The sequence below is a fragment of the Tauraco erythrolophus genome, chromosome 8 (genome assembly GCF_009769465.1).
Source record: "Tauraco erythrolophus isolate bTauEry1 chromosome 8, bTauEry1.pri, whole genome shotgun sequence".
NCBI classification, from domain to species: Eukaryota; Metazoa; Chordata; class Aves; order Musophagiformes; family Musophagidae; genus Tauraco; species Tauraco erythrolophus.
Window position 1 is genome coordinate 23,989,641 of NC_141472.1, and position 9,671 is coordinate 23,999,311.

Below are 9,671 nucleotides of genomic sequence, written 5' to 3' on the forward strand. Positions count from 1 at the left end.
AGCTAATTCCACTTAAGAGACTGCTCTATATAAGCACAGGGAGTACCATTAGTATCATCTTACTCATAAATTTCTGCTTACAGCAGTGGTCAAGTTACACAGACATAAACTAGGAAAAGTCTTTCTCTGCTTGTTTGCCTCAGCCTAGCTAAATCCAAAGCACTAAGTGAATCCTGCAGGATAAGGCTGCACAATTCAACCTGAGGAATCTGTTCTGGCATTGCAAGCCAAATCCTGACAAGTCTGCTCTTTGCAGGGTTTCTATACCACCACTTTACAGCACTCCTGCTTTCACACTTGAGTCCTAATCCACTAATCTTCCGTACTGCCTACACATTGTTGTATACTCTAACACATGCCAACTAGCTCCACTGGCCATGAATTTAAAATGCAGAAAGGATGTTGGCATACGCTCACCTCCTGTCTACACGCAGTATAGATGCAACGTGGTAGATTTGGTTCCCTTAGTCCTCCAAAAGCATCTCATAAGGTCCTACCTGCACCAGGCATGTAAACATCCCCCTCTCCATCATCCAAATATAAAACTCCCACATACAGCAGCGGTGAAACAGCCTTCTGATGCCTGAGTTCAATTCTTAGCTACATCAACTGATGTCAACAGTTAAATGCAACACTTGTATAATTCTGCCAACAGACGAAAATCCTAGCTTGGAGAAGAGGAGACTGAAGGGGGACCTCATTAATGTTTATAAATATGTAAAGGGTGACTGTCATGAGGATGGAACCAGGCTCTTCTCAGTGGCATCCAATGATAGGACAAGGGGAAATGGATATAAGCTGGAACATAGGAGGTTCCGCTTAAATGTGAGGAAGAACTTCTTCACGGTAAGGGTAACAGAACACTGGAACAGGCTGCCCAGAGAGGTTGTGGACTCTCCTTCTCTGGAGATATTCAAAACCCAGCTGGACGCGTTCTTGTGTGATCTGATCTAGGTGGTCCTGCTCCGGCAGGGCGATTGGACTAGATGATCCTTTGAGGTCCCTTCCAATCCCTAACATTCTGTGATTCTGTGGTTGCACCTCTTTGCAAAATGACAGAGAACGTTTGGCTTGCTTAGCCCCTCCCCAGCAACTGCAGTGAGGTTCTGAGCCTGGCAGTAGTGTTTTCAGCATGTTTTTGGCACCGTGGCTTTGCATTGTGCTGCTCCCAGCTTACAAGAATGCCAGCAGGGTCCAGCTCTGTAGTGGAGATTAGAAATGCCATCAACATACATAATGCTGGAAATAAGTGGTCTTTTATATAAATTTTGCCCACATTAGCCCAGGTAGTAATATTAATTGGCACAGCGTAACCCGTCTTCGTACTATTGTGGTACTGATCTTCCACGTTGTTCTTTCATGAATGTCAATCCTGTGCACCGCCTGCAGAGGACTTGCACAACACGGTAGAGTATCTCGCGTATCTCAGTACGCCCCTCTCAAAGTACAGCATGGTCGAGATTGGTGTATGTCAAAGGGGCCTTCACACCTCTGCAGCCCTGACTCACGCTGCCTAGCTCCCCGCTGCGCGCTATTTAACACACGGCCTGGCTGCTCGTTCACCACTGCCATCAAAGCCAGCAGACGGCACAGATTCAACACCTCTCTCCTTGAGCCCCATGACCTCTGCATCTTGACACAGCGTTAGTCATTCTCGCCCCTGAAATCTGTGGTGTTTAACAGGGTTTCAAAAAACAAGAAAAAAAAAAAAAACACAGAAAAAAAAACCAACAACCCCAAACCCAGAACTTCTTAATTCCAAGAAGTACAATATGAACTTGTCACACAAAAATGTACTGTAATGTACTTGGAAAAGTAATTCTGAACTAGGTATTCCTCTTATTCGAAAAGTAAGGGACAAACTCTTCCAGTTTAACGGTTTATGTATAAAGGGGTGTGTGCCTGTGTTGGAGGGGGGATAGGGGAGTGTACATGCCCATCATTTTAGATAACAAAGAAACCTTTCGTACCCTGCTTTTGCCATAATTATTGACAATAATGGTACTACTTAGATGTGACAGGAATAAAAATGTCTAATTTTAGGAGATTAGAGTCTAGAAAGATGAATGGATAGACTGAGGGTTTTTCTGGAGAATGAAAAACGTGGTAAGATAGTCTGTCTTACATGGTCTGATACTAGCTGAACTCTCTTCAGGCATGAACACGTAATACTGAAAATTGCTGGAAAAACCTAGCCTGCCAGAAATCTCAGCTCATCTGCCTGTAACTTGTTATAAAAAGCCAAATTGAAACAAAAAAGCTGTACTTTCTCCATGTCATCATCACTATCTTCCACAATCTAGACACAGTGACAGGCAATGCGCAACGAACTTTCCCATGACTGTTTTCAGAGGATGAGAACTTCTGCTTCTATATTTAGAAATCAAAGGATTCATGCCAAACTGGCACAACTTGACTACTGCTGTAAAACACACAGATGTTCCAGCAACTTATCACACCTTTACTTCCTCAAATAATGTTTAGATTTACTTATTATCTCCACAGAATCTTAAATTACATACTATAGGAGTTATTTAAAATTAAAGCAACCCGGGTTTCCTAACACGAAACAATTCTCAGTAAGAAGGCCTGCTATGATTAAATTTTATTGTCCTCATAGAAAAGTTTCTATAATCTACTTAATAATCTGCCTTATTAATGTGTTAATAGTCTCTTATAGAATGAAAGATACCAGATCCTTTCCTCTTACTCATTTCAATTAATCAAAACCAAGCATTCAACTTTTACTTTAAATGACCTTTGGTACTCATGTTGCCAGCTAAAAATGGATTTTAGTATTAATTTGCAGAGGGTTAATTATTTCTATGTGTAACAATACCTTGTAATATTTTAATGTTGTCTTTGAGACACTGCAGAACAAGAAAAATGCCTGTTCAATAACAGAAAATTAATCAGCAATTTTGATCTATGCTACAACAAATCACATATATGCTAACAAAGTAAAAGAATAAAAGAGGTATTTAGCCACCAGGCAGCACTGAGGAAACATTTGTCATTTGTTCTGTTTTCTGGGCACAAGCAGGAAGCCATCCAATGCAAATGAAGGAGAAATCAAAAAAATAGAAGTTGTATTTTTCATACATATTGAATATCAGGTAGCAACAAAAGAATTTGTGAAATGTGGAGGGAATAAATGATAAAGAACTGGATTTAAAAAAAAAGTAGTGGCTACACTTTCTTAATTGAAAAGAATTAATTCTTTAAAGGGTGAAATGTCTTAGTAATCCTAACTAATGCAATGCTATTTCTTGCTTTCAACAAGTTCTTTAGTAATTTAGGTTTTGGCTTTTGTTTAAGGTAATTTAACATTTGCCTTAAAATGATTGGTGTGATATTTCAATCACTTCACATACAACTGATAGGGAAGCGTTCACTAAAGATTCTGCAATAAATAAAAGACATTGTTTTCTTTACAAAAGGTAAATAAATAAATTGTAAGCAGGGCTTAAGCATACTCTTCTTACCATTGACTTCACTGGGATTAAGACTGCATCCTCAAATATTACACAACACATACCCGCACCGCCACCATGAACTTTTTTTCCCAACTTTCTATCTGCTTTCAAACTCTTCGGCTATCCTACCTCCCACTCACATGCTCCCTTCTCAGCAGGGTCTGCAACCAAGGCTAATGAGCTTATCTCATTTCCACCGAGCTGGTGAGCACTGGCAGCAGCTGATAGGGAATATTGGACAGAAAATGCAAATCTGTAGTTCACATAGAATACCTGAATCATTAGGGAACTTTAAAACTAGTGACAACACAGTAGTTTTATCCAGTATCTTTCATGCTGTCTGTATTAAGCGGTAGATATTTTTAGCCACCAAAAGCCAAATCCATCTGCAGCAGTGGCGTTTCCAAGGAGACAGAATAATTTAAATACATGTGGAACTAGATCTCTGTTTTCATCAACTCCTCTCTGGTACTGAGCTGCTTTGAGTCAGATTTCTCATTTGAGAAGGAAAAGTGACTGGAATACATAGATTTGAGATTGTAATTTAACAGTTGTGCTTATGCTTTCAGATACATATCCATTCCCTACAAATAACAACTGTTAGGATGCAACTCATCTATTTTTCAGTCAATATTTTTCACCGGTGTTCACATTCCAATATAAAAAAAGAGATACAGTTCATCAGTCTTTTAGAATAATTTTGTGAATCACTGACATTTGCTGTAAATTGTTAACTTTTTTGATTGATTGTTTGTTTAGTAAATATATCAGGCTCCTTTTCCTGAAAAAATAGCCAGGAGAAAAGGACACCGCTCCAGATGCTTGCAGCTGGTAAGGTGTATAAATAAGCGGAGAGATGACAAAGCTTCTTCCAATGCTCTTTAGTACTCAGTAACAGTTTTATGGACCTTATCCAGTTTTTCTTTAATAACATCACTTCTTAATAATTTCAGGTCTGCTCTAAGGGCATTCACTCTCAGTGAATAAAACAAAAATGGATACATGGATTTACTGATTTTAATATCTGAAATCTATTAAAACTACATTCCAATATTTTAGCTTTATAAATTTATTACTATATATTCTGAAACCAGAAGCGGGAAGCTTCTAATCTTTTCCTTTATTTCAGTGGTATATAAATGGACTATGACAACTAAATAATCCCATTATTATATTCTCAATGCAGTATAAAGATGAAAAATTAACTAATTAGAAACTATTTGTTCACAAAATAGCAGTTTTTCTATCAATGCATTAATTTAGAATACAGCATTCAAAAGGCATGGACAAATGTCATGAGAATTAACAACTGCTATATATTATTTTGGAAAGGAACCTCTTCCCATAAAACGTATGTACTGATAATTGCTTATAGATTAGGTGTTTCTTAATAGTACAATTAATGACAAGAAATTCTAGAAAAAAAGGTTGATTAGAAATATATAGTGGTTACTCAATTATCTTAAAGGAGCTATTGCAGATACTCAAGAGATTAAATACACCAAATATGTAGTTATCTAAAACAAATTACTTCCGACCACAGTGCTATTTCCATCACCAATGTGAAGTAATGCCAATGTCTGATTGCTTTAAAAAAAAAAAACAACAAACACACACCTATACATTGGCAACAATTTATAATCACAATTCATTCGTTTTGATGAAGATTTCTGATTCAAACTAGCAAAACAGTGTCCTGTAGTTAACAATTATTTGCTACACATAAAACGTAGAAATAAGTCAATAGAGCGCTGACACACTGAAATCCTTGCCCCAGTGAGGCCACTATCAAAACTCCAATTCTTTCAGGGGGACCAGGACTTTGTCTGTAGTTCTATATCCTCAAATAATGTGGCTTGATAAACAAGTCTATTTTCTGTACCAAGCAAGTTATTTGCTACTTGCCATCCCCAGTGTCTGTGAACTAAAAGCTGCTGACAACGTGCAAACTTGGCAGAACAGGTTTCATACAAGCTATTTCAACAGTTCATTAAAACTGGTATGTAACTGCTGTAGTTACTACAAGATTGATTTATCTGTCCTGTATATAATTTAATTATATGCATCATGTTTTTTCTTTATGACAAAGATAATTTTATGACTGAATTATAAGCCACATGCATTCCAAACCTAAAAATAATCCAAAAATCCACAAAAAGGCCTTTAAGAGCTGCTCTGAGGTGCTATTCTTACCATATGTTCAACACTAAATAAAACACATACTGTTACAGAAGCAGTTCATTTGTAAGTTCTTTTCCTATCCAAACTCAAAGAAAACATTTTTAGATCTTCCAGCACTATTTTCCTGCTGGTAGCAGACACTGTATTTTCAACAGTGAGGATTTCCATCACACAAAAGACCTCTCTTCCTACAGCTTACTGAACAACTTCAGCATCAATGAGATGCAATGCCTGTACTGTCACATGAGAAAGTTGCCAGATAGCATCAGGCATGCCTATGATTTCACTGTCTATGGATCTCGTATCAGTCGAAACCTGCTAGGCAGGAGAAATAATAATCTGAAAAGCTGCTTCAAAGTCATTAATGAGCAACAAACAACAAGATGCTTGCACATGCATTTTTTACACCCAAGAAATGTTGTGGCAAGGATCAAGAATCGCTATTCAGAACAGGAATCTTTTTTGTCCTTACCTGTAAATGGAGTTTCTGTGTTTCAGCTCTGCCAGCGCAGACTGAAAGGTTTACTCCTCCTTTTTCCATCCATCAGACAGCAGTCATCCAATAACTGAAGTCATCCTGGCATCCTCTGGAACATGCTCTCTCCCGTATTTCCCACTCCCCACCCCCATCTGCACGCTAGCAAAATGGGAAAACAGCAAGAAGAAAACAAAACAAAAAGGCACATCTAAAACCCAGCTTTAATGAGCTGCTTAGTAATCAGCAAGGACGCTCTGTACTGGGAGGTAATGACAACATTTAAAGACAAGAGAAAAATAAGTCTCTATTAATAACCTTCGGCTCCACTAGTGAATAGCAAGTCTCCCTTTCAGCTCCTTTTTGTAAGAAAGAAACAAGCAAACAGCTGTAGGAACATAGTTATTGCCTGTATACATTCTTTGAGACTCACTCAGCTATCCAGATCGTCAGTGAAGAGTGTGTATTTCAGAAATTTTTTGTATTTTTGTCAAAATAACAGAGGTGCTTTTATAGAAAGCAAGAATCTGAAATCTCAATACAAATCAGATTAATTCAGAGATGGATGTCAATAATTTCCAAAAAATTACATTTTCTTTCTATTTGAGGCAGTATTTATAAAATACCTGAAAGAGAATATTTACTAGATACTTTTTCTTGACGTTCTACCTATATAAAGCCCTACGTATATAATCGGTGCATGTGCATTTAATTTACTATATTTATAATACAGTAGCCAAAACCCGATGTTCTGCGTGAAGTTTGTCTACGTAAAACTTTCTAATTAAATAAGAATTCAAATGCAGAAAATGAGTAGGTGAACAATTTTCAAATATACTAGTGTCTCAAATATACTACTAAGTCTATTTGTAGCCTCTTAAATTTAGTTGAAAAAATGTTTTCCAAGATCAGGGAATTTTTTTTTATATATATGCATATAAATCAGGTATCAGCTCAGCTAAAGACAACAGCATCAGATTTATTTTACGGCAGTTCAATTAAAATTAAAATCAAGAACGAGTCTTCAGTCTTAGCTAAGGTAACGTTTACTGCCACATCAAAGCATTTGCGCTCCAGGATTTCCCCTTGAAAGGGAAACATTATGCAGCAGAAGCCAATACATACCTTTGTGTTTACAAATTTCAATCTTCAGCTATGGCTTTCCAATAAAATTAACTGTGAATTCCTTTAAATAAGAGCATCTATCCTCTTCACTGAATTATTGATCTTTAACCACAGTAAGACTGTATCAATTAGCATACTTTCACTACAAAGTAATAACTGTTTTAGCTTCTGAAAAAACTAGCTGTCAGTCTTATCATAACCAACTGCCAGCGGATCCTGCGTGTAACATTCAGATTCTGTTTTAACAAGTAAAGCAGGTATCTTTTTAACCAAATTACTCAGTTTAACACAAAACCTCTTCCTACATGCCTAGAAAAATGGAAATCTATTCCTACAAGCACTAAAAAACTAATGTATCTCTTTGGTTTCAAATCCAGACAATCAATACAATTTTCTTTAGCGTGAAGAACTGGGGGGAATGCTGAGGAAAATTTAAATGGACATGTTACCCCTGTTAGTGACTGGCTGGAAGACATCTTCAACTTTGTTTTCTTTTTTATCTGCAGAAAGAAATTTGGAGTTGAGCATCAAGACCTAATCTCTCAACCAGTCTGACTGCTGAGGGAGATGTATAGACATACAGGATTGTAGTCTCACAACTGGGTTCAACAAAAATCTTTTCAATACAGATGCAAGGTGCAACACCGTTCCAGCCCTAGAGCACTATTAGAATAATTAATTACAGAGAAAACGGCAGTACAAGCAAATAAATTCGAATGCCTTGCAAAATCGGCTATGAAAAAAGGAGGTTATTAACAACACAAAAACCCAACACCTCTAAAACAGTCCCAGAATGAAGCAACTCTAATACAGTCAGTGTTTCTAAAATAAAACACAAATAGCCTTCCCACAAAAAACGGTTATCATTAGGCAGCCTGATTCCCCCGCACTCGGCAGGCGCGGCGCACAGCAGCCTCCCCAGCGAGCGCCCTGTGCCCGTCTGTAACCCACGCTTGAGGGTTTCCACGGAATTCCACCTCACCTTCAGACAGCCCTTGTGAAATTCGCCCCGCTTCGCACATCGAAAAGTCAGTCAAGTCACTTACACGATAAATGCATTTCAGATATACGAAATTCACTCCTGCTGGTGGGGCGGGGCGGGGGCTGACGTGCCAACAGCACAGCTGGTGGCCCCGAGCGAGCACCCGGACCCGACTGCCTCTTTCCAGAGCCGGCACCTGTAAAGTCTTAATGGTGCTTTCTGGTTCCAAAGTGCTATCATTAGACTAATTAATCGTGTATATACTGAGACAGAGAAAGGCAAATTGGGTCCTTTTTAAATCCAGGTTTGTACCTAGTCCCTGCTGTGACTCAAGTGATGAGTGGGTGTGCTTATATTCGTTCAGCTTTTTCAGCTTTTTTTTTTTAACTTCTCTATACTCCTTGCAACATACATTTTCATTTTTTTCTCCAGAGCTATCACACTGGATAAAAAGAAGGCTTCATCAGGAAGCACATTCCTGCAATGACTTTCTTCAATTCTCCTCTTCCTGATTATATCTGTTGCTAGTAAAATATTTGCTTCCATTTTCTCTAACTCTACAAAGAACGAAGCTTCTTTTGGCACATCCCTTTACGGGAGGATAAAACACTACGCAATCATCTTCTTCCTGAAAAAAGCTTCAAAGAAAAAATTTAGGAAGTATATATAAATTACATCCTAGTAGTCTACTTTGCCTTACCATAGAACAGTACTAAGTGAACTAAAAGAATGTAAGTTGAAATCAGAAACTGTGAGGCTGCCAGAGTCCTTTGACTAAATCTATACAGCTATGCCATCAGGGCTGAAGGCAGCTCCTGGCTTGGTTTGGTTCATGACCAACCATTCATGGATCCCAGTTCAGGTTTCGCTTGCAGCTCGCAGCTCTTTGTAATATCCAAGCTTATCAGTCAAGGCTTTTACTTCCTACTCCAGAGTTAATGATAAACTATGGTGAACACAAAGTTAAAAGGTGCTGCACAGACCCACTGCAGATAAGCAAAACAACACTCATATAGCACAAGTTATTCATGCTGATGATTAAACCATACACACTTCCATGCTCCAGGATGCTGGAAAAATAAACAAATAAAACCCATATTTATCTTAATGCTTTAGACAGCCCTGATTGTAAAGATGAACTGAAAAAACTTAGTAAATAATTAGAACCTCAAACAAATCTCTTGTATTTCATAACATACACTAAAACTAAACACGATCCTTTCCACAATATCTGCTTTCAGCCTCTTCCTTTAGCAGAGCTAATTCTTCGACTCCCTTGGTAGGCTCTATCAGTAGTTCAGTTATGCTTCTCTTTAGGCCTTATGCTTTTTTAATTTTATTTTTTTAAACAAAAAAATATTTGCAGATTTTCTATTTTATCAGATTATTTTCCTCTCCTTTATTCTCTCCTATACCTGGTCCATACTTCCTT